The sequence below is a fragment of the Eurytemora carolleeae genome, unplaced genomic scaffold (genome assembly GCF_000591075.1).
Source record: "Eurytemora carolleeae unplaced genomic scaffold, Eaff_2.0 scaffold418, whole genome shotgun sequence".
In the NCBI taxonomy this organism is placed as follows: domain Eukaryota; kingdom Metazoa; phylum Arthropoda; class Copepoda; order Calanoida; family Temoridae; genus Eurytemora; species Eurytemora carolleeae.
Window position 1 is genome coordinate 87,574 of NW_019396313.1, and position 26,654 is coordinate 114,227.

The 26,654-nt window shown below is 30.9% G+C and overlaps 1 pseudogene; it reads left to right on the forward strand.

Annotated features, from left to right (window-relative positions):
- LOC111700720 (multidrug resistance protein 1-like) overlaps window positions 1-23,131 on the forward strand; it is a 36,099-nt pseudogene extending 12,968 nt beyond the window's left edge.
- Window positions 23,132-26,654: the final 3,523 nt, after the last annotated feature.

Below are 26,654 nucleotides of genomic sequence, written 5' to 3' on the forward strand. Positions count from 1 at the left end.
TATCTGTCTTATTATTGATCTATGATATGAACCTTCTTCTGAGCAGGACTAATGAGATAAATTAATTTGTTCTCTTTAAAGGGGAATCACAGTTTTAATAACCAGAATGAAATTATACAGTATGTTTCCTTTTCCGGAAATATTATGTTTCCTTTTCCGGAAATTTAGGAAAACAACGAAATTTTATTGCCTGCAGACAAAGTTTAAAGGGTCCCGCTTTAAATTGGGGGTCGCTTGAAAATATGTAGACAGTCCCTTTAAAAGAATTAAAATGTATGATTTTTATATTTTAGGAGTTGTCGGACAGGAACCAGTACTTTTTGATTGTTCAATCATGGAAAATATTAAGTATGTACATATATATTTTCGACTGGATAAAATATATGAAAATTTACATAAAGCTGGTATATAGTGTGCAATAATTTGCAATTATAACTTTCCATTGACTGCTGTTAAAAACAAGCTTACTATTATTTTCTTATTTTAATAAACATTATGAAAGTTTATTATTTTATCAAATAGTACTTCCTAATTTATTATTTATTAAAAACAATTGATTTTACCAAATGCACCAATGAAATAAATTTTTTTTATTTTTTTTATTTTTAGACATTAATTTTTTATTTTAGACTAGGCAAAGCTGATTGCACAGAAGAGGAGATTATAAAAGCATGCAAGGTAAGTCAACAATTAAGATTTAATATTTAATAATGCTATTGTAATGGATATTATTAAGGCAAAAAAGTAAAAATTCCCAACGCACGCATGATACCCAATACCCATGCATACAATATTATATATATATAGTTGCATTTGTTTTACTTACCTTTTTTAATAACAGGTCGATAAAGTTACTTTATCACCCTGTTGTAAGGTCATAAAGTAACTTTATCAGTCTACAATGGAAAATATTATAGGTGTGAAATCTAAAATTTAAATAGCAGGATGATATAGTTGCACCCTGTTGTATGGCCAGTCACTTTATCACCTTGTTGTAGGGTGATAAAGTAACTTTATCCCCTTACAACGGGATATATTAGGTCTGATAAATTCCCTCAAAAGTGAATAAAATTCTTATTTAGTTCGATAATTTTTTGTAATAACAAAACGGGTTGGATAACAACAGATGGAGTATATGCGTTTACACTTTTGAAATTGATTTTGAATTAAAAAACTGGCATAGATTTTTTAATTATTTGTCATTTTGTGTCACTAACGAATTTTAATATTTTAATTAACAAATAATAAGCACATTAAAATCTGTCAAGATTTAGCTTAACTACTTAAGGATATTCATTAAATCTAGAGGTCTCTGCTAACTTTATAAATGTTGGAACTAATAAGATTTTTTCTGCATGGTTTACGTCAGAAATCAAACGTTTTTTGGTAATATTTGTTGGATATTATTAAGCATTTTTGAGCTCTTTATTATCTGAAATATTGACAGAACTACTTCAGTAAAACAAATATAAAATTGAAGGAGGCCAACGCCTGGAGGTTTATTGAGAAACTGCCTAAGAGGCTGGATACTATGGTTGGAGAGGGGGGAACTCAGATGTCTGGAGGACAAAAACAGAGGATTGCTATTGCTAGAGCACTTATTCGGTATAAAAACATTAAATTTTATTTTAACAAGTTTTTTAATAATATTCTTCATGCTTGAAAAATAACTGTTGTTTTAAAAACCCTGAGATATTTGATAAGGAACTCTAAGATTCATGTGTAGAAACCCTAAGATCCATATTTAGGAACCCTAAGATCCATGTTTGGGAACCCTAGGATCCCTGTTTAGGAACCCTAAGATCCTTGTTTAGGAACCCTAAGATCCATGTTTAGGAACCCTAAGATCCATGTTTAGGAACCCTAGATCCATGTGTAGAAACCCTAAGATCCATGTTTAGGAACCCTAAGATCCTTGTTTTGAAACCCTAAGATCCATGTTTAGGAACCCAGGATCCAAGTTTAGGAACCCTAAGATCCATGTGTAGAAACACTAACATCCATATTTAGGAACCCTAAGATTCTACTCTTGGATGAAGCAACCTCTGCCCTGGATAATGAATCTGAACGTGTTGTTCAAGCAGCTCTAGGTGAACATCTTGTTAGCTAATATATAAAGACAATAAAATAATTAAAGGAATTAAGTTTTTATCAAAAAGTCTGAATTTTTTATCTCCATATCTTTGCAACACAATGTCGTCAAACTATAAATTATGTTGGATCAATAACGCTAAGTTTGAAATTTAAAAGGGCACACCATTAGGTTATGAAGAGATTAGAAAATTTGAGTTTTTCGAAAAAAGTAAAAAAAAAATTAGAAAAAAAATAAATATCTGAAATCTCCAATTAAGAATGAAAATAAGAATGAAAAAAATTGCAATTTAACATAATTTTCAAGGGATTTTGACGAATAAAACGTTTCTAAACTCAGTTTTTCAAGACGGATATTTTGATCCCATGCATCTTGATTTATTTTGACGAAATTTTTTTCGGCCAACATTAGTCATTTGATTTACACAAACAAAGCAAAAAATCTGAATGGATTTGAAAATTATGAAAAAAATATCCCAAATCTTTTTTAAATGTATCAAAGAAAACTGGTGTAAGGTGGATTTGAGCTTTTTTATGAAAAAGTGGCTCAAAAGTGTAACCCTTACTTTTAACGAAATCACATAGAATGTAATATACTATTAATCACCCATAATTAATGCAGATTTATTTTATTTCTTTTCAACATTTCTTCCTTATGTTTGTCATTATGCATTTGTTAAATTTTACATTTATATCAATTTACAGTTTAAAAATGAGCATTCATTTTTAAACTTTAATTTGTTTAAATTTGTATATTTTAGACCGGGCTAGGACAGGCAGAACAACTATTATTGTAGCACACAGACTTTCAACTGTCAGGTTGATATTTTGAAAATTCTATAAAAAAAAACATCTATAGTTTTTATACAGTAAAACCCTTAATAACAATAATAATCAGAATTATTGATCAAATGTCGTCTTGACAATTTCTCAAAGAGTTTTATACTATATTACGTAAATTTCAGTATTTGCGAAAATAAATAAATAGCTATGAATATGCGGGAACAGTTTTAAAGAGTTCCATATAATCAACATTTAATTAAAAAACTAAATATCTGCATATTTCCAATATCAGAAAGTGAAGAATACGACATTTGATGAATTCTTTCGATGTATTCGTTTTTAAAGGTTTCACTGTATTTAGTTACATTCACGGTTATTCAAAAATATGATTGTTGACAGTTTTTGGACCAGTTTTTAAAAACTTTTAACAAAACCTTCAACATTCCACATTTTGTTGTACTTTACAATGTTTTTTATCCTGAGATAAAAGAAGTAAGACTGAACCAAAACACGCTTGCGTTAAAAAATGTTAAACCAAAGACGAGAAAAAAAATATTAACAACCCTTTAAACCACATCAATATATGAGAATTCAAAATCGGAGATATTACCCTTTAAATGGAAGGTTACTTGAAACTACTCACACAGTCCCTTTAATACGTTTTAAGAGTAAAAGGTTCATCTGTTGTGGGTAAATGTGGGTAACCCTGTAGATGAACAGTTTGAACCAGACAGACATTTGAAGGAAAATAATGCCATACTTATTAGATTGCCAGATTATCTCAGATTAAATAATGCAACAATTTAAATGTTTAAACATACCAAAAAAGTAAATGCAATATGCATTAGGCAATAAATAAACCCAAATGTTAGCAAAGAAAGAAATGAGAATTTTAATAAAATATTGTTTGTTAATAATAGTAATAGAAAACATAGAAAATTTGTCAAGTCTTTGAAGTTTAAAATGAGCTCAAAAGGTTTTAACTTTTTTAAAAAAGACTAATGTTTATTAAAATTAAGACTGTTTTGATGTCTATCTAACAAACAAGAAAATCCAAACCAGGGTTGCCATGCGCAAAATACATTTTTTACATAGTGAAAATGTTATCAAATTTTGTCAAATATATGCCTTCATTTTCATTTAAAAGTATGTTTGTTGCACTGTATCATTGTATCATTAGTGTAAAAGTGGTAGATTTAGCTAAACAATAACTGTCTCAAAAGAGAAACTGGAAAATGCCAATATGATTTTAGCTGTGGCATGCACCAAGATGAATTATAAATTATCCTGCGACAGATAAAATGTTGCCTATATATTATTGCGAATGAGATCCTACCCCCTTTTGATCTAAATGCTGCCGTTTTTCTTTTTTGGAAAGAGTAACAATGTGCATTGTGTCACTTCAAATTACGTTCACATACCCTTGAATGTGAAAAATGTTGGATTTATGGCTAATTTTTGGTACTTTTTCTAATTTCCTTGCCAAACCTTTACCTTGGTTTATATTTAGGAATGCGGATATGATAGTTGCAATACAAGATGGAGTAGTATGTGAGAAAGGAACTCATGATGAGCTCATGAGCTTGAATGGATTGTATTTCAGCCTAGTAACCAGGTATACAGGGAGGGGCAGCAAACACCAAACTTCATTTCTAGTCATTTCTTGATAATTCACAAAACATTTAATATTTTTTAAATTTTCACATTATCCATAAAAAAAATCCTTTTTAGACAAATGGGTGATAAACTTGAAGAAGAAAAGGAGGAAGATGATGATGAAATAATAAATGCAGAAGAGGTTGATATAAAGGATCTTGATCAGCTGGAGCGGAAGGATTCTGTAGTTGGTAAACTCAAGAGACAGCTGTCTAGGATGTCGATGAAGAAAAAGGATCGAACTATCTCTATTACAGAGGTTAGTAGCAGGAACTGATTACTTGTCCACAGGGACTGTAAGTGTAAATCAATTGACTTTCCATGCAAAGATGGCAATGCCCGATTCACAATGGTACCCTTGCAACCTTAATCTGATCAAAAATGGTGAAGATACCGTCGTTTTTCTAACTCAAAAAATGTTTTTTTTTCTGAGAGTTTATCTTCTTTTTATAAACAAAAAATGTGCAAGTCACGTGCACAGAGAAACCGCAAAATGAAAATAAACACGTAAAATTGCATAGAGGTTAACTTTTAATAACGCTTACAGTCCTTTTAAATTCTTTTATCTCTGAACAGAGCCCGCGATTTAAAAAACTCGGGAAAATATGGCTCGGGTCTAAGCTGTCTTTGGGCCTTATTTTCGGCTTGAGCTTTCAGCTGCATCATATTTTTCCCGAGTTCAAAAAACCGGATTAATATTCTATTTGGCGGATTTTCATGGAAGGAATTGGCGCTTTCCGGGGTTTTATGAGACTCAACATTGAGCCTTATTCTTTACTAAAACAAACCAAGGTCGGTTTTATTTTCATTAGGCCTAACTCCTTAAGCCGAGCCGAAGATCTTGCAGCTGTCAATCACGAGACACAAGCTGTCGTCAGAGATGGGTCGAAGATTGGGTATTAAAGTCGGGTTTAAGGAATTACGGCTCGAACCGAAATTTTTAAATCGTGGGTTCTGACGGTGTAACCTTTGATTTTTTGATAAATTTTTAAACAATTTTGCTTAGGAAAAAGAAAAGATCGAAGAAGAAACTGATGAAAATACGATTGCTATGGGTAGACTGCTCAAAGAGAACAGGTTAATTTTTTGTTAAATTGCAATACACAATGTTAAGATAATATGATACAATAAGATACATCATAACATGTCAATACAATATTATACAATATAACACACTAGGCTTTTAGGGCGCTTCGCGCCCATCTTCTATTTAAATTGTGAACATGGTAATTCTTTTTGTTAGCATTTTAAAACAAAGAAGAAAATAATTTTGCGGATTTTTAAAAAAAAGAATTTAAATCTTTTTACAAAATTAAAGACCTTGAAAACACATTTTTTTAAATTTTTATCATTCATAAACCTTCCCCGTGGTCACGTGATGTCCCACTAAAAATTTGGGCCCGATCGGTTCAGCCGTTTTGACGTTTATTGGATACAAACAAACAAACAGACACCCAGACAGACAACCCAAATTTATATATAGATTGTAACATGTCAATTCACTATCATACAATATGATACATTATAAAAACAATATAAATTTTGATACATTAATTTAAAATGAAGTACAATTATTTTCTCGTGGACAATTTATTTCACGGGACATTTATAGTTCTAAACCTGGTTTTAGCATATTTCTAACACTGAGTGTCAGATCTGGACTCGACAGTGAAAAGTTGGATTTGTTGGTTCCCTTCCATCTCGAAAGCAACAGTTGTTAATACAAGCAGAGGTTTATTTTTTACGACAAGGACAGAAATTGCAAATCTTAAATTTTTTCAAAAAATCTAAATTGAGATGTTTTCATATTTAAAGCCCTGACTGTTTTAAATCTTTATCTTTATCTTTATGGCAAGGCAAGGTTTTCAATTTTCATTGTTAGAAATGGTTCAAATTGCGGTTTGGAACTAATGACCCCTAAATTGTCTGTTTAAAAGTTAAAACCCAAAATTTGTTTGTATCAAAAAGAGGTGACAAAATTGTTTTGTAATTTTTATTTGATAATAATACCGAATATAAATGTTAAGCCCTGAATGGTTGTTTATGCTGTTTGGAATAATCTGCTCTGTTACCATGGGTGCATTAATGCCACTGTTCGCTCTACTGTTCGGAGAAATCCTTGGAGTCATTGCATATCCTGATATAGATCTCGCCAGGTATAAACACAAACACACACACACACTAACATGATCATAGATGGACTTCCAAAATTCTATTTTAATAAGTTTCGCAAAGGATAAAAGTTGCAGCTAGAAATCTATTGAATGTTGCCTTGGTTTTTTCTTTTAAAGAGCTGTAGTGGTATTTCAAGTGTCCCTTCATACAAAGATAACAATGGTAATCTTGAAACCTTTCTCTTATTCAATAATGTGGAAGATATTGTCGATTTTCTTGTTTTAAAAGTGAAAAATTCTGATAAATCCTCTCTGTTTACTGCAGTAAAAATGCGCAAGTCACTTTTGTAGAGAAACCACAATTAGAAATACTCAGCTTTTAAAATTATAAACATCAATATCTAAGTCATACTTGATCAGACCTAGCTTGTATGGTTGTGAATGGAGCGCTACTGGAGGATTTCTTAAATTTACGTTTACTGTCTGATTAAGAAATAGTGGTATAGAATAATCAGCTTTCAAAATTATAAATACCGATATCTAATTCATACTTGATCAGAATTAAATTACACTTGCAGTCTCTTTAATTAAAAAATATTGAACTTCATACAAAGATGATAATGGAAATCTTGAAACCTTTCTCTAATTCAATAATGTGGAAGATATTGTCGATTTTCTGATAAATCATCTCTGTTAACTGCATTAAAAATGCGCAAGTCACTTTTGTAGAGAAACCACAATCAAAAATAATCAGCTTTCAAAATTATAAATACCGATATCTAATTCATACTTGATCAGAATTAAATTACACTTGCAGTCTCTTTAATTAAAAAATATTGAAATATAAAAGAGAGAACGATGATGTCAATCATTCAACTGTTTCTGGCCAATATTCTTTTAATTTTATATAGTTATACTATTATTATTATTCTTCGTCTTATATTGCAATTTTCTAAAACTGAGTTTTATATTTTAAAATTTATTTTTGTTATTCAAGTGATAACCAGAAGAAAATTAAATAAGAAGACGACATTTTATTTAATTTTGTTTCAAAGTAAATTATAGTTTCATTAGACACTTATTTAATCACAAATTTCGTGAAATGGGGCCTGTTTACACTGCACAATTGCTGTGCCTTTTTAAAAGTCGTCTACCTATTGCAGACTTTACAAGTTATAACCGTATATATTGTTTTGTAGGCGTGAGTCAGAATTTTATGCTGGAATGTTTGTTATTCTAGGAGTTGGAACTCTTACTGTACAATTTTTACAGGTAATTAGTAAAATTTACAAACATTTACGTACAGGGTGACCCAGGAAACATCGGCTTCAAGTGAAGAATACAAAATCTTCTTCATTAAGAATTAGTCTTCACCTCCTAATATAAATGGTCATAATAGAGTACATTTTTTTAAACATTAGAAAGTTAGAATGTTTTATAACCGTGCTGTCTTGGGCGGATCGACTGGATTTAGAGAGTCTCCATAAATGGAGCTGTCTTGGGCGGATCGCCTAGTATAAGTCTTCTCCCTAGGGTCTGGGTGACACGGTTCGGTCAGCACATGGATACGTTTCGGCGGCTAGGAGCGCCAACCCTTATTTCATTGAATGATGGGTCGTCCTTTAATAATAATAAAAATAATATCTTCAAGATAAAAAGTGAATTTTACTTTGTTTATATACAGGAATTTGCCATTTTACGAAGTACAACAGTGTGCTATCAAACCATGTCATAAACAAACAAATTTGTGACTCTAGCAGATAAAACACTTACATATCACAGCTTTCTTTAAAAGACGAAAATAAAATCGTCACCAAATTCAAATATATATTGGAACTCACTATTGAAGGATAATCTAATTTAAGTAATTTGTAAAAGTGGATGGTGGAGATGTCATGTTTGATGTAGTTTTTGGATGCACGCCTAATTAGTGATGGAAATTCCTAAAATAAAATCAAATTGAATTTAATGACCTCTAATGATCTCCTCAAATAGAAAATATTTCAACTATGGCTTTATGCAAATTAAACGAAAGCTAGGAACCCACGGAATACAGTAGCTAAAATCGTAATTTAAGACCAAGCGCGGGTAAACGGTGGGATTACTTATGAGTAGCCTGGGCAAAGCTGGGTTCCCAGGCTAGTTTAAGTATGAGAAAAGAGCTTTATTATATAGAATTTTGTTAAGGGATTTATGTTCGCTATATCTGGAGAAAGAATGACGATGAGATTAAGAAGTAAAGCTTTTAAGGCAATGTTGAGTCAGGTAATCCATTGTAATTCAATTTGAGTTTGTTTTTAATCTTTGTGAAGAAACAATTTCAAGAACTGACGATGGTCAACCCAGACCGAAATATATTTTCAATAATGTGGAACTAACATCTACTTTTTTACTCTACAGAGGTTTGGTCCATCACCATCACCGAATTTTAAATTATAATTCAAAGCTTTTTTAATTTTGTCGTCTTCTCATAGAAATGTTTTGTCAAAATATTTAATTTTTATTTCTCTGAACTGGAAAATATTCTTTAACAATTCAGAAGAATCTAAAAGGCATCATTAATTTTCTTCAATTAAACTATAATGCATTTAAATTGTTATTCTTAAAAGACTTAAAAGGAAATATTCATGTAAAGTTAACCCTACAAAGGCTTGAGGTCTGAATCTACATAGGCTTAGGCTTAGAGTACGAACTTTTTTATTATTTTGAATTTTGATTTTTTTAAATTGAAAACAGTTAATACAGAAAAAATTTAATTTAACTTTTCTTCTTGTTGTCGTCGTTTCTCTCTATCTTCCTTCATTTCTTTTTCTTCTGTTCACTGTCCGCGATTCTGATAATATTGAAAAAAATAATTTTAACGAAACCAGATTTTTTGAACTGGTATCACTCTGCACGATGTATGACTTACTGTGTTATAATTTGGCTGACTCAGGTCTGCTTTGGTAGTAATTATATTGATTTTTTTCCAGGCCAGCTCATAAAAAAAAACTTTTAGATTAGTAACACTGTGGTATTGATAAAAAGCATATTATGTAACCATATCTACCTAAACATATGAAGGGTTAATGAAAATAAACAATAACTTGCACACTTGAGAGGGAATTCGCGCCCTTTATTAGCATCATTTTACGCGTTTAAATGTTTCATAGGCGGACATTTGTTTTTTGTAATTTCAAAACTCAAAATTTGCAGATTTTTCTGTAAACATTGTTATGATCCTTTAAAAATTTTAGATTTAAATTTAAGGAAATGGGTTGGTACGATAGACCAGAAAATAACACTGGTGCACTTTGCGCTAGACTGTCTGCTGATGCAGCAAAAATTCAGGTATTTAAACTTGAGTAGAATATTTAAAATCTAAAGTAATGGCTGAAAACTCAATAGTTTGTAGATTAAAATGTAAATGACAGTGTTGACTGTTGAGAACATTATTTCTTCTAAAACTACTTGAACTTAATTTGAATATTAATGAAAATATAAAATACATATTATATGATTGTATGATTATAGATATTTTACACCCTGTAAAGTGTAAATCTTGAAAAATCGACATCTAGTGTTCTATCTGTATTATTGTATGGTTATAAATATTTTACACCCTCTAAATCTTGAAAAATCGACATCTAGTGTTCTATATGTATTATTGTATGACTATAGATATTTTACAAATCGACATCTAGTGTTCTTTCTATCTGTATTATTGTATGATTATAGATATTTTACACCCTCTAAATCTTGAAAAATCGACATCTAGTGTTCTATCTGTATTATTGTTAATCTTTGGTAATCGGTATCAGGGGGAATGTTTTATTTATTTCATTTATTGTATTATCAGTAATTAATTCTGGTTCGCTGTGTTTAGGGCGCTACTGGAGTAAGGGTTGGATCAGTGGTTCAAGGGGTTGGAGGACTCATCATAGCTTCCATCATGGGATTGTATTTTAGCTGGAAACTAGGAAAATATTTAAACTTTTGTACATTAAATCTTATTTGATTCAGAAGAGAAAATTGATGTTTTAAAGAATTAATTTAGTTCCTCATCGTTAACCAGTGTTTGTCAAGCCTTGATCTTTACATTTAAAAGTGTTCACATTGGATATCGAGATCACGCGTTCAAGAATAATATAGTATTCACACAAAAGTTCCAATCACAGTCGTCTTTTATTTTTAATGTTATAAATATTCAATAATATTAATAAACACATAATTTGGATATAATTGATTTTTATTTAAAGTTGTAGTCAGGGAGCTAATGGGCCAGCAATTATGATTTTAATACAAATTTAAGTATGTTTGAAATGTACAAATTGTAAATATATTTAAAAAAATCAGGATTGGTCTGTGTTATTTTCTTTCCTTTGTTGATTGGTAAGGAAACCAATATATTAAAATAAATTGGTCCCCAACTGNGAACAACTGACCAACAGACCAACTAAGAAAAGGTTCTTTGGTAAGCACATTTTTGGTAGTCCTTCTTAAAGAAACTAAAAAGTGACCTTTTATTTGAAGAGAGAGACCCCTATTTACAACGCTACCCTTTAGACTATTGACTCATCATCGAGGACAGAGAACTCAGTGTGTAAATATATTTCTTAAATGCTGTGTCAAAAGCCGTAAACCTGAAGTGTACACTAGTGTACTGTGTGAACTCCATCCGGCTGACGTCACATTTATTCTTAAATTCTTCAAATGGAAGGTCACTTGAAATTACGCTTACAGTCCCTTATTAAATCCATGTTTAATAGATAAATTATAATTTTTATTTTTCATGGTGAAAAAATATTCCTCTTCTTTATACATTAATATTTCCCCAGGTGCTGTGTTTGCCCAGTTTAAAATTATTCTTGGTGTCGACTCAATCGAAGGAAAGGCATTTGAAACTTCCTCTAAGGTAAAAATCTTAAATTTAAATTTGGCATTAATTAAAGAAATAAAATTAAGCAAAAATATTTTTACTAAATGTTTGTTTAGTTGGCAATTGAGGCTATTACGAATATCAGGACAATCGCTGGAATTCAGTGTGAAGAAAGGTAAGACAAATATAGAAGATTAGAAATTGTAAACTGTAAAGATATGTTTTGATATTGAGAAAAGCTAATATAGTTATTCTTTTAACCATCTGCACTCAAGAATTAAAAATTAGAGTAATTTCAGGGTAAACTAAACAGCATATTCGCTGTTGATTAGTAATAGTCTTACTTTTCAAAGACAACTGTGGCCGGAGAAAAAGCCGATTTTTCGTTCAGAATTCGAGCGCAAAGGGACGGTCCCTCTCTATAGACACTAATTAATGTTTTTTTTTCAGTATGTTGTGGATCAAAATAAATTTCGAATAAAAAATTAAACTGTAGTATCTAATCGTTAATTGTAAATGTCATTATTTTTTAATTTTTGTTGTTTTTTAACTTTCTATTTCTAATATAACACTATTTTATCGCATTCAAAATTGTGTATTGCCTGTGTAAAAAGCTGAATTGAACGCGGCATGACAAATGAAAAGTTGTGCATATGCGGGAAAAAATTTACAAAATCTACGAACCTAAATACGAGTAATGATTAATTGATTGTCGTAGAGACGTCGTCTTTGTTTACACATTTTACTTGTTTTAATGCGAAAAATGTAAATTTCTTGCTAACTCAAATATCAAAAGTTTTCATATTTTAGTAAATAATAACGAATACATAATGACATTCAAATATAATAAATTTAAATGTTATTGGGCTGCTGTTACTGAAAAAAAAACATCAAATAGTGTCTATAGAGAGGGACCGTCCCTTTCCGCTCAAATTCTGAACGAAAAATCGGCTTTTTCTCTGGCCACAGTTGTCTTTGAAAAGTAAGACTATTACCAATCAAGAGCGAATAGGCTGTTTAGTTTACCCTGAAATTACCCAAATAAGTGAACGGTCCCTTTAAAAGTTTCTCCACCAAACTGTATCAGACAGGCACAATCAGTACGCTATTCAATTCATCCAGGACACAACCACCTGGCTCTAAATGCCACACTTGGAGACAAGCGTAGCTTATCAATCTAGCTACCCCTCAGGCTCTAAATGCCGCACAAGGACACAAGCTAGGCTACTTTTCCAGGTCTTCTCTAGCTTTAAATGCCACACAAGGACACAAACATAGGCTACTTATCCGGCTCTTCTCTAGCTTTAAATGCCACACAAGGACACAAGCATCGGCTACTTATCCTACCCTTCTCTAACTTTAAATGTCACACAAGGACACAAGCATAGGCTACTTATCCAACCCTTCTCTAACTCTAAATGCCACACAAGGACACAAGCATAGGCTACTTATCCAACCCTTATCTAACTTTAAATGCCACATAAGGACACAAACATAGGCTACTTAATCAGCCCTTATATAACTTTGAATGCCACACAAGGACACAATCATAGGTATGATCTTAATTCATATGTTTCAACGAAACCAAATTACTCTACATTGTAATCAAAGTGGCGTTCTGATTATAACTTATGTCTTTTACTAAATTTCTATGTTGCATGTAAGTTCTAATACGTATTCACAATATTACGCAGGTATATAATATAATCACTATACGTAGATAGTAGAATCGTATGACAAGTTTTACGTAGTTAGATCCGTAGACATTGTACAACGCATTTTATATATTTAGGTATGTTCAAACTACATTTATTACATACAGGCATTCAACATTTAAGAACTATAGAAATATTAAGTCAAACTTTATCCTTTTTACATTATAAACTGAAATCAGACGAATTAACAGGAACAATATTATGTTTAGGTATGCAAACATGTATGTAGAATAAACAGGAACAATATTATGTTTAGGTATGCAAACATGTATATAGAATTAACAGGAACAATATTATGTTTAGGTATGCAAACATGTATGTAGAATTGCTACGTGTACCTTTTAAACTTAACCTAAAAAGATCTCATCTTAGAGGATGCATCTTTGGATTTTCACAGGTCATCTTTTTTAATTTTAGAAAGGAATTGAGTCTTTGCCAGAAACACACATTTTCAAATCCCTATATCATTGCAACTTGATGGTTTAACCATTGATATTTCAATATTAAACTATTTGGTTTAACGGAATTCATAATTCCACGATATTGGATTGCAAAGACATATAGGAATTAGAAAATCACAGTTTGTGGCATAAACTCAATTCCTTTCAGGGGATAATTACACCCTTCTTTCCTTTATGAGGCTTTTCATATTTTTTTTAATCTATCTAGATTTTTATAATAATAGTAATATTTGTTTAGGCCATGCAGTTCTTCGGGTGGGGTATAACCCTGTGGTACGGTGGGGTCCTGGTCGACAGGAAGGAAGTTGAGTTCGAGGACGTCTTTAAGTCAGACTTTTATTATTATTTTTGTATCTAAGGGAGTGTTCTCGAACAATTTTATAGGGGGTTCCCAATCAAATTCGAATTCGATCGCTACTAATTGTTGTGTCCATGAAAAAGGTTGAAGAATTTCCTAGAGAAAAAATTAAAAATAACATTTTATTTAAACCTTTTTATTTTTATGTGTGATGTACTTTGCAGGACGATAATTGTGCCGCTAGGTGTCTCTCAATATATGAAATATGTAAAACACCCCCTTTCATTTTTCGCAAACACACCGTTTACATGAATGAAAATTATAGCCTAAATGCTTTGATTTCAGTTTTTAAACATCATAGTATTTTTATTAATAATTGTTTTTGCTGCTAACTCTTTGAATATTTTGAAAACTGATTTTGGAGGAATTGTTTTTCTAGCAATAATTTTTCACGCAATGATATCTGCAGCTTGTTCAGTTTGAATAATGTTTAGGGTGGTAAATGCCATCATCGGCGGTGCTGGTATGATTGGATACGCCTTTGCTTTTACTGGAGATATGAACAAAGCTTTTACAGCTGCCGCCAGGGTTTTTAAACTCCTAGATAGGTAAAGTATAAAGAACTAGAAATAAGGGTTTTTAAACTTCTAGATAGGTAAACTGAGAACTAGAAATCAGGGTTTTAAACTCCTAGATTGGTAAAGTTAGAACTAGAAATCAGGGTTTTTAAACTCCTAGATAGGTAAAGTATGACGAACTAGAAATCAGGGTTTTTAAACTATTAGATAGGTTAAGTATAAAGAACTAGAAATCAGGGGTTTTAACAATTAGATAGATTAAGTATGAAGAACTAGAAATCATGGTTTTTTAACTACTAGATAGGTAAAGTTAGAACTAGAAATCAGGGGTTTTAAAAAAATATAGGAATTATCAGAATTGAACTTTTTAACACTAGAAAAAGAAAATATCTTTAATACAAGTGATCAGATAAAGATACCGTTGTAAATCGTACATAGCCGTCTTTGCATGGAAGATCACTTAAAATTAACCCGTACAGTCCCTTTAATATGATATTGTTTATCTGGGTTTATCAGTCCCTTTAATATGATATTGTTTATCTGGGTTTATCAGTCCCTTTAATATGATATTGTTTATCTGGGTTTATCAGTCCCTTTTATATGATATTGTTTATCTAGGTTATCAGTCCCTTTAATATAATATTGTTTATCTGAGTTTATCAGTCCCTTTAATATGATATTGTTTATCTGGGTTTATCAGTCCCTTTAATATAATATTGTTTATCAGGGTTAATCAGTCCCTTTATTATAATGTTGTTTATCAGGGGTTATCAGTCCCTTTAATATAATATTGTTTATCAGGGTTCCTGCGATAGATTCCCGAGATAGTGTGGGACTAAGACTGGGCGATGTTCATGGAAACGTCTCCTTTGATGATGCAAAATTCTCTTACCCCACCAGGTAATCGTCTTCTATTTACGTGGCATATTTTAATTGTCTTATATTTACGCGGCATTGCTTTTAAAAAGATTTCTTCCCAGGCTCTTCTAAAACCTAATATTTATCATGCTTATTTATTATACTAAAGAATATAAATAGATACACCCAAAATATTTTCAATTCGAGCTTGTAAAAATTCAACATTTATGTTTACAGATTTTTGAAATAGTACAATTACAGGGCTAGCAAAGTTACGTTAACGAAACGGAGGTGTTTGAAAATTAACGGAAGAGACTGTTACAGAAGGACAAAAACCGTTAATTTTAAAAGTTTTAACTGACAGAAATAGGCGTTTTTGAGAAAAAAAATGTACGTTAAAAAACAGATGTGTTTTAGAATGACATCAACTTTCGTTCTGTTTTTCGTCTAAAGTTTCAGAAAACGTTTATCATGTATAAATGTGTTAATATTGTACCGAACATACTGAAGTATATAAAAAGATACATACCCAAAGATTTTGAATTTGGAACATATTGTACGTTTATTTATTTTAGATACTATTCAGTTATGCGTTTAAAATTTTTTTTTGAAATTTTAATGTAATATTTATAACCTTCTCATTTGATTGGATACAAAGATCGTTGATAAAAAAGCCCTATATCATGGTTTATTGGGTTTAAAACTTTAAATTAATACAAAGCACGTCATAAAATATAGATTTTTTATGAACTTTAAGATTCTTGTTTTTACGATTTGTGTTCCCTAAGAATCTTATAGTTTCATTTAAATGTTTGTATATTTGTTTGATAGGATTTGTGTTGAGATTTCGACATTACGCACAGCATGTTAGGATTAGTGTAAATGTTCACCATAGTCACAACATGTTAGGATTAGTGTAAATGTTCACCATTACGCACAACATTAGTGTGAATGATCGATATTATGCACAACACGTTAGGATTAGTGTAAATGTTCGATATTATTACACGTCACGTTAGGATTAATGTAAATGTTCGATATTATACACGTCACTTAGGATTAGTGTAAATGTTCGATACTTCGCACCCAACGTTAGGATCAGAGCAAATGTTAGACATTACGCACAACATGTTAGGATTAGTGTAAATTTTTGATATTACGCAAAACATATCAGGATTAGTGTAAATGTTCGACATTACGCACATCATGTTAAAGGATTAGTGTGAATGTTGAACATTACGCACAAAATGTAAGGATTAGTGTAAATGTTCAATTTAGGATTAGTGTAAAGTTTTGATATTACGCGCATCACTTTAGGATTAGTGTAAATGTTCAATATTAGGCACATCACATTAGGATCAGTGAAAATGTTCGACATTACTCACAAAACGTTAGGATTAGTGTCAATGTTCGACATTACGTACATCACGTTAGGATTAGTGCAAATGTTTGAGATTACGCACATCATGTTAGGACAAGTTTAAATGTTCGACATTACGCACAACACGTTAGGATTAGTGTAAATGTTTGATATTAAGCACATCACATTAGTATTAGTGTCAATGTTCGACATTACGCACATCTCATTAATATTAGTGTAAATGCTCGACATTACGCGACGCACAACACATTAGGATTAGTGTAAATGCTACATACAATTTTGATCTTCTGAGCGGCATTATTTTCTCTCTTTTTTCAGGAAAAATATCCAGGTTCTAAATAAACTCCGACTATCGATCAAATCTGGTGAAAGTGTTGCTCTGGTTGGAGAATCAGGCTGTGGGAAATCCACAGTTATCCAGGTCAGGAGCTTTTATTGAGCAAAATAAAATTCATTAAAATTAAGTCACAAAGTTGTATTAATGTCGAATATATTTAACCTGCTGGCCTTAAACATTCCTCTTATTTATATATAATTTTTAATATAAATTTCTAGTATAGAATTTAAATATCATTTCAATGATTTCTTCTCAACTTAAAGCCATTTATTTTTGATTTTCAGTCTAATCTTTTCAAAACCCTTGCATTAGCTAAAAAATAAATATATTTTAGTTTTTCTAATATTTCCAAATTTAGTTTGAATTTATATTTAAAATATATATTTAAACTAAATACAATGAAAATTTTATAAATTTTTAGCTGATCCAACGGTTCTACGATCTAGACTCCGGAAGTATCAGCATAGAAAGCGAAAATATTGGTAAAAATAAAATTCTAAAAATACTAAATGAAAGCTTTTAACTGAAAATTTGCAAAATTCAAAAAATGAAAATTTTTCAGAATCTCTGAATGTACCCTTTGTAAGATCTAAGATGGGGATAGTATCACAGGTAAAAAAAAATTTCATCGAAGAGAATTTTGAAGGCTCAATAGAGATATATAGAGTATATATTTCTCCCATTTTCTGCATGGGCTAGTTGGAACTCCCTCCTCTTGGCGTAAGATCATACTGCTATGTGTGCATTTTAATTAATATTCCGCCGTAGAGGTCACTGAGACTGTAGAAAGGTGAGAAAAAAACAGGTTTCTGGCATCCTGCCGACTTTCTTTTACAATACAAACTGCATGTATACAAGGAGATACTAGCGCCTCAAGTAATGTTTTCAAAATCTACCTAATTCTGTTTGAACTCGTGTACACCTATGCTCTATCTATTATAACTCTATTGAATGCTAACAAATATTTTGCAGTACCACATTTGACAATATTACAGTATTTATACCCTTAAAAGCTATATCTTATAATTGTTGATCATGTCACTTGAAATTACACTTACAGTCTCTTTTATTAGTTCTGATAAATCATATTTGTGCATCCCTCAACCCCCCCCCCCCCCCCCCCCCCCCCCCCCCGCCAGAGAAAATAATGAAAAAGGGGGGGGGGGGGGGGGGGGGGGGGGGGGGGTGCAGGGAGGAAGGGTAGAGCGCCTTGCAGAGAAATTTTAACTGCAGTTGTATAATGGAGCGTTTTGGTGCTCTTTTATTTTTGATAATTTATTTTTATTTTATTTTACAATATTTTCAAATTCTATATGATATCAGATGGAATTATTTTGAGATTTCTATATTATTGCTCTTCATTTTTTCTGCTTGTCCTTGCAGTTGGACAAATTGCAAGTAAGAACAATTTCCCCAAACCCTGGGAACTGAAAAATACACCAAACAATTGCGATGTAAGGGGAGAGGGTAGTGACCTAGCTCACTCTCACCTCCCCCCCCCCCTTATGCCCTGAAGAATTCAATATAGTGCCAAGAATACATGGTATGGAAGATAGTTCTTTCTTGTAAAATGGCTAATTACAAGGACATCAAAAAAATTCATTTCTTTTTATTTTCAAAATTAGCCGACGTATGAATGAAGGATGGACGATTAAGAGAAAATGAAGAACAAGAAATATAGAAATCTCAAAATATTTCCATCTGATATCATATTAATATTTTAAAATATTGTAAAATTTAATTAAAATAAGTTATTAAAGTTAGAAAAGTTGTACATCGTAAAAATGTCTCATTGGTATCAAATAAACAGTAAAGTTTGTCTCTACAATACTGCACTTTCAGCTCAACTGCCATGTCTAGGCGGTCTCTCCCTTTAAACAAATTTATTCAGGAACCAGTATTGTTTGATCGAAGTTTGGCGGATAATATTAAATACGGAGACAACTCGAGAGAAGTCAGTATGGAAGAGGTAAGTCAACGTTTATGCACTATATGCATATTGTTTATTAGCTAAAGTACCTGCCTGGGGTGGCCCATGGAATTTTGAAAAAAAAATTATTTAAAACAAAAATAAACGATTGTTGAAGAATTTTGTTTTCTATGTTACTCCACAGACACCCTTCCATCCGGTCACGGCGTTTGGCTAGCTATAGCTAACATATCAATATATGTACATTCAAAATAGTCATATGAGAGAAGAGCTTTATTATATTGTATATTTTTATGCATCGATCATTTTATAAAATTTAAGAATAAAGCTCTTCGCTTATTTATATATTTATTATAGCTGGCCAAACGGCTGAACCAAATTGGCATAATTTTCTTGAGGGAATCCATGGGATGCCCTGGGGTTGACATAGGCTATTTGGAATTATGGAATTTTTTATAATTCCACGGGCAACCCTGGGAAGATGCCATAATCAAGAATTAAGACTAATCGCGGGTAAACGGCGGTAGTAACTTTGAGATAATAACTATGTATTATTTTAAATCGGATTGTTATACTGTTTTAAGACAGAAATTTTCTCTTTATCGAGGAGGTTCAAGCCTTTTTAGATTTTAATTATAAAATTTAATCTGTAAAAGCGAGAACCTTCTAGTTACAGAAAAAGTTTAATTCCAAAAACTTTACAGTAAGTCGTGCCAAAATAACAGCGTTATAGGTATTTTTATGAAACGTTTGTGTACTTGTCTTATTGCATTTTGAAATAGCTATTTCTAGATAAATAAGCTTTTTTAGAAAGCAGAAATAAAAATATTAAGTTGANAATGTGGTTCACACACGGAACTTTTGGAACTTGGAGGACTGTACTCTAACCTATGGAACACAAGTACAAGATAATTAAGGAACGTGAAATTATGGAACGAAAGCAGAAATAAAAATATTAAGTTGATTTTAATTTTATTTTCATAAATAAAATTGTTCGGCTTATGCGTTTAAAAAAATGCAAAGGCAACTCCCTAAGTTTAAAGATTGTTGAATTATAGACATTGACGAGATTGAACTCAAATAGAAGAAACCTGGTTAGTCAAGGTGCTCCATCTATGCAGCCCAATGATTGATTTTATTCCCATTCGATATACCGTGGCAGTCATATACACTGAAGGAATCTAGCATTTATTCTAAAATTTAAAAGTTCCCGCATTGGATGGATATCGAGATCAAGCGTTCAAGGTTTACGATACTCGACACAAGGGTTTCGACCTCTGAATAAGATGACGATTATCATGAAAAAATGTTTAGGTAATCGAAGCTGCCCGCAAGGCTAATATCCATAATTTTGTCTCTGCTCTGCCGGACGGATATGAGACTAGGGTGGGAGGGAAAGGAACACAGTTGTCAGGTATTTTACATTTTTTTAATATCTTAAAATTAAAAAATATAATCAAAAATTGAAAAATTAAAAAGTTAAATTATGAGAAACTAAAATTAAAAATACCCAAAGTGTGGTGACTTTAATGGTATCCTAAGTGTTTTTTACTCTTTAAAGGGAATTTCAAGCGACCCTCTATGCAACAATGGCAATGCCTGATTCACAACAGTACACTTGAAACCTTTATCTGATTATTAATGTTAAAATTGCAGTGATGAATATTAATGTTAATATCACTTTTTACTTTAGTAGATTTAAACTACAGTTGAAAATAATTAGTTTTTAAAAACATTGATTTATAATTCATACACCCCCTTTAAGTATAATATGCAGTTTAACAATTTATTATCTTTAATTTGATCAAATTAAAATAAAAACATTATATATTTAAACAGACAGGTTATAAATTTATGTTTATAAAGGAGGACAAAAGCAAAGAGTAGCAATAGCTCGAGCTCTGATAAGGAATCCTAAAATACTTCTTCTTGATGAAGCTACATCAGCTCTTGACACTGAAAGTGAAAAGGTTTGTAAATCTTAACTGCTTGGAGCTAATGATTTGTCATCATAATATCAAAATTCAAGTCCATAATATTAGATAATATATCTGAACAAAAACATTTACATCATTTAAACAATTAAACCCATTATTTTTGTCAATTATTATGAAAATAGTCATTCAAACTAACAAAATCCACAACGTGATGCTCTTGTTTTTAAATTAATAATGTACTTTGTATAATATGTACATTGTATACTTGGACACACATTTTCATCGGTTCACTGTACACTGCATGTACTGATTGTGCAATATGCATGAATGTGTGAACAACAATTATTATTATATTATTGTATACTCTGTACACTTGTACAGTGTACACTCTAAAGTTGTACAGAGCCCAAAATTTAAAAGAGTATTGTTGGACGAAACTCCCAAGTTTCCTTTTTGGGGTCTTAACATTTGTGTAGATTTTGATTTAAGAGGTTCTAAAAAAAATGAAAAATATGAAGAAACTCAATAAAATAATATTTCATAACAAAAATATTGATATCCACAAAAACTGTTTAACCCCATTCATGAAACCCTGGTTTTAAAACTGGTTTTCATAACGATACCCTGTCTTAAGCTTTGGGCTCAGTGAATGATAGTTCAGTGGTATATGTATTGTAATATGTAAAAATAATACCCTCCCCCCTTGTTTGTAATATTTTTCGTTTACAGTGATAACCAAAAAACTCTGAAATGGCAGACAACTTTGGGAATCAAGTTATAACTTTAAAAAGTCCAATAGGCATAATACACGTAGCAATTGCGCAGTGTAAACAGACCCATTTGCCAAATTAGTGATCTAATAAGTTGCCATCAAAACTAAAAACATTAAAACACGCTTGAGTAGTGCTATATTGTCATCTTCCTATTCCATTGTTTTCTGGTTATCACTGTACAATGTTTTGGTGAAAATAATTTTATTACTAAATCGTGGGGAAAAAAAATTTGGTCAAACATATACTAAAAAGAGGGGGAGGGGCATGATCTGTACCGGTACAAAACGTACTGTACATGCATACAGTTGTACAGTCCAGTCAGGCTATCCAGTGTAGTGTCGACCCAGCACGTTTTATGCAACAAATACAAGATCACACCATGTTAATAATTTGTTACCCAGGTAGTGCAGGAAGCCCTAGAAGCCGCCCAGGTTGGAAGAACTTCAATCACTATTGCTCACAGATTATCAACCATCAAAGCTGTGGATAAAATATTTGTAATAGAGGTGAGGAATTCACGTCAAAATAATGTAAATTTCACGACAAATTAAAATCTTTAGTGTTTTAATGTATAACAGCATATATCAAAGAACTATTCACAGGAACACAAATGTTTGAAATTTAATATATAACAGTATACATTATCTCTTCTCGTAAAATCAAAATCAAAGGAGCTACTAGGTCACAAAGTCGTACCAGTAATGTCGCATAAATTTGACTTTTCCATAATATAGTTCTGTCTAGTTCACAATAGATTTATTAATTAAAATAAAAAGTTTAGAAAAAAGAACGCCCTTGAAAGTCTGATTTGATTTTTAATAAGAAATAGTTTGCGGCTATCAATTACAGCTACCTAATTATAGGGATATTTTTCTAAAACAATATCACATAATAGCCTTATTTACTAAATGAGGTCTATCTTTTCTATACTTTCATAATAACTCTAGACATGAACGATTTTGTTCAGAATTTGAAAATTTCCTGGTTTTAACATTTATCCGATACAAACGGACAGACAGTCAATATATAGATTGGGCCGAATTAAACTTTTTTAAATATAAATATTTTAAGGGAGGTCAAGTTGCTGAATGTGGTTCACACACGGAACTTTTGGAACTTGGAGGACTGTACTCTAACCTATGGAACACAAGTACAAGATAATTAAGGAACGTGAAATTATGGAACACTGCAGTACAAGATAATTATGGAACGTAAAATTATGGAACACCAGTTCAAGATAATTATGGAACACCAGTTCAAGAATATTTTGGAACTAAGTAGCTCAATTAATAACTTGCCCTAAAATTTATGTATAAAACGATCGTAATCTCTCAGTTACAACTTTTTTCATTTTAAGAATCTTAAGTTTAAATCAACCAAGATCCGATTATATACTGTAGTGCTCATAAAATGTGTCTAAACTTTACCAATATAATCAAATTTTAAAAAAAAAATCGCGGACAAAATTCATTTTATTTTTTCAACTTCTGTAATTTTCTCATAAACTAAAGTGTTAAACGGCTAGACAATTAGCTCATTTTGTTTTTTAATATTTAATTTTTTTTCAGAATTTTCAAGACTTTTTTATTCTGCATTTTTTCGCACAATTGTATTGATACAAAAAAAAACTCAATCGAATAATTACTTATAATGGTGATTATTCATTTGTGTAAGTTTAAGTAGAAAAAAATGATAAAGAACGTTTTTAAAATATGTATTTCTCAATTCAAATTAATATGAGTTGTTCGTTAAAGTACAGTCAGGTTGTCCGAACTATTTTCCAAGTTTTATCTAATCTAAGGAGAAATAGTCAAATATGTATAACTATGTAAAAAACTTGTATTTTTATGAAACTATTGTGTACTTTATCATTCTCACTCACTCATAATAATTGATTGGTTCCCGGATTTTCTTTAAAAAAATTAGGATATTTTCAAAATATTTTGTTTCAAATGAAATGAAAAAAATTGAAATCAACTTTATATTTTGACTTATGCTTTGTTTCAAAGCTTATTTGATCTAGAAATGACCATTGAAATAAGACAAGTACACAAACGTTTCATAAAATTATCTATAACATTATTATTTTGGCACGCCGTGTTATAAAGTTTTTGGACTTAAATTTTCTCTATATCTCGATAGTTCTCGCCTTTATAGATTAGCTAAAGCTCGGGACAATATTAAATCTAAAAAGGCTTAAACCTTCTCGATAAAGAGAAAATTTCTGCCCAAAAACGTTATAAAAAATAACAGTGTTATAGATGTTAATGTTAAAATGTAACTGGCTGCATTAAAATATATTTTTAAATTTAAAGCATTTTCTTTAATATTTTATATTATTTGAAGCTAGCTTAAATAAACAGGAGGCATCACTTTCAGTGTACCCTTATATATAGTTAGTGTTTTAGGTTTGATACTTGAAAAAGTTTTTTGATTTAAATGTAATCATGTATTTTCGGCTATGGTCATTGGTATGGTCATATGGTTTTGGTTTGGTCATCGGAAAAGGGTATTTTGGCTTTGGTCATTGGAATGATATTTTGGCTTTAGTCATTGGAATGGTGTTCTGGTTTTAATCATTGGAAAGGTGTTCTGGTTTTAGTCATTTGAATGGTGTTCTTTTTTTAGTCATTGAAAAGGTATTGTGGTTTTAGTCATTGGAATGGTGTTCTGGTTTTAGTCATTGGAAAGGTATTGTGGTTTTAGTCATTGGAATGGTGTTCTGGTTTTAGTCATTGGAAAGGTAGTGTGGTTTTAGTCATTGGAATGGTGTTCTGGTTTTAGTCATTGGAAAGGTATTGTGGTTTTAGTCATTGGAATGGTGTTCTGGTTTGGTCATTGGAAAGGTAGTGTGGTTTTAGTCATTGGAATGGTGTTCTGGTTTTAGTCATTGGAAAGGTATTGTCGTTTTGGCCATTGATATGATGTTATGGTTTTGGTCATTGGAATGGCGTTTTTTTGTCATTGAAGCATGCGTTGGGTGGACCATTATAAAGGATTTGGACATACCGGTTATGTAAGGTAGTTAAACTAAGTATGCAGTGTTGTGGAAAACTTCTTTCGGATTTATTTGTGACATATTAAACTTTTTAAAGATCTGTAATTCCTGAGTTTGAGCGCAAATTCGACGTTCAAAACTCCTACGACTCCTACTTTGGGGGTGGATACGTTTTCAGAATCGGTTTTTAAAAATTACTAAATAACGACGACGAAAAATAAAATAAAAATCATATAGTTATCTAATTAGATGGTCGGGAACATATTCATCAAAAGGAATTTGTCAATAAATCAATGCTAGAACCCATGATTTCGTTTTTATCATTACATTGAATATCTTATTTTCTTTGAATTTATTCGCAGATTATTTCAAATTCTTGAAATGTCGTCTTTTCAATAAAATTCCAAAAAAATCTGCAGAAAATCTTTGTGAATAATGAGAAAATAGAAATTAATAATTGAACAAGATTACTTATTTTTGATGATAAGATTAATTTTTATATTTCTCAGCCGGTTCCTAAGCAACTATTTAGTTTATTGTAAAGTTTTTTGTTTAGATTTTTTGTCGTCGTTATTTAATAATTTTAAATAGAACGTATCCACCTCCCAATGAAGGAGTTTTGAACGTCGAATTTGCGCTCAAACTCAGGATTTACAGATCTTTAAAAAGTTTTCTATGTCTCAAATTAATCCTAAATAAGCTTTCCACAACACTGCTTACTCAGTTTAACTACCTTACATTGCCGGTCTGTCCCTTTAATACTGGAAGAATTGTTATACATATTTCACAAAATCCAAAATTAAGTGACAAAAATTGTGAATGAAAATGTAATTTAATAATTTTTATTTCAACTCAAACATTTATCATTTAACAGCTATAGGCATAAGATGACAATTAGTTCAAATTCATTAAACCCTGAATAAGCCATACATCGAAAGAATTCATCAAATGTCGTATTCTTCGCTTTCTGATAATGAAATCTTGCAGATATTTAGTTTTTTAATTAAATGATTATATGGAGCTCTTTAAAAATGTTCCTGCATATTCATGGCTATTTATTAATTTTCGAAAATACTGAGATTTACGTAAAATAGTATATAACCTATTGAAAAATTGTCTAGACGACAATTGCTCATTTAGGGTTTAACTGTACTTTAATATTTTCAGTTTTTAACTAATTTTTTAACTCAATCGTTTAGATTTCCACAGCAAATACGTAAAATATTATTAATATTGATTTATAAATATTTATGAACAAAATATCATGTTATGTTCAATATTTTCTAAAAAACTTAAAGTAAAAGTACTCAGGATTCAATCATGTAAAAAGGACAGCGTTTACTCGAAAAGTACATCCAGCTAAAACTGTCAATTTAACTCAAAAATGTTATTTTCTCCACGCTAAAAAGGGGAACATGAACACTATTTGTTTGCATTTAAATCTCTTCAATCTAAACAATGTATATGCACTCTAACTTAAAATATATAAATTGCTTATTTGGTAACAAAAGTTGAACATTAATTGATTGAATATAATTTAAACCTTTTTTCTTGTAATTCAGAGGTTGCTCAGAGGGGTTGGGGGCAACAGTGGTATATAATATATAATAATGTTTGATGCGAAACATTTTTTTTCGTTTGGCTTTTGATAAAAAAATTTTAACTAGACATATTCGGTTAGTTATTAAATAATATAGATTATTAAACAAACGAATACAAGATGATAAACAAATGTTAACTAGACATATTCGGTTAGCTATTAAATAATATAGATTATTGAACAAACGAATACAAGATGATAAACAAATGTTAACTAGACATATTCGGTTATCTATTAAATAATATAGATTATTGAACAATCGAATACAACAAGATACTCACATTTT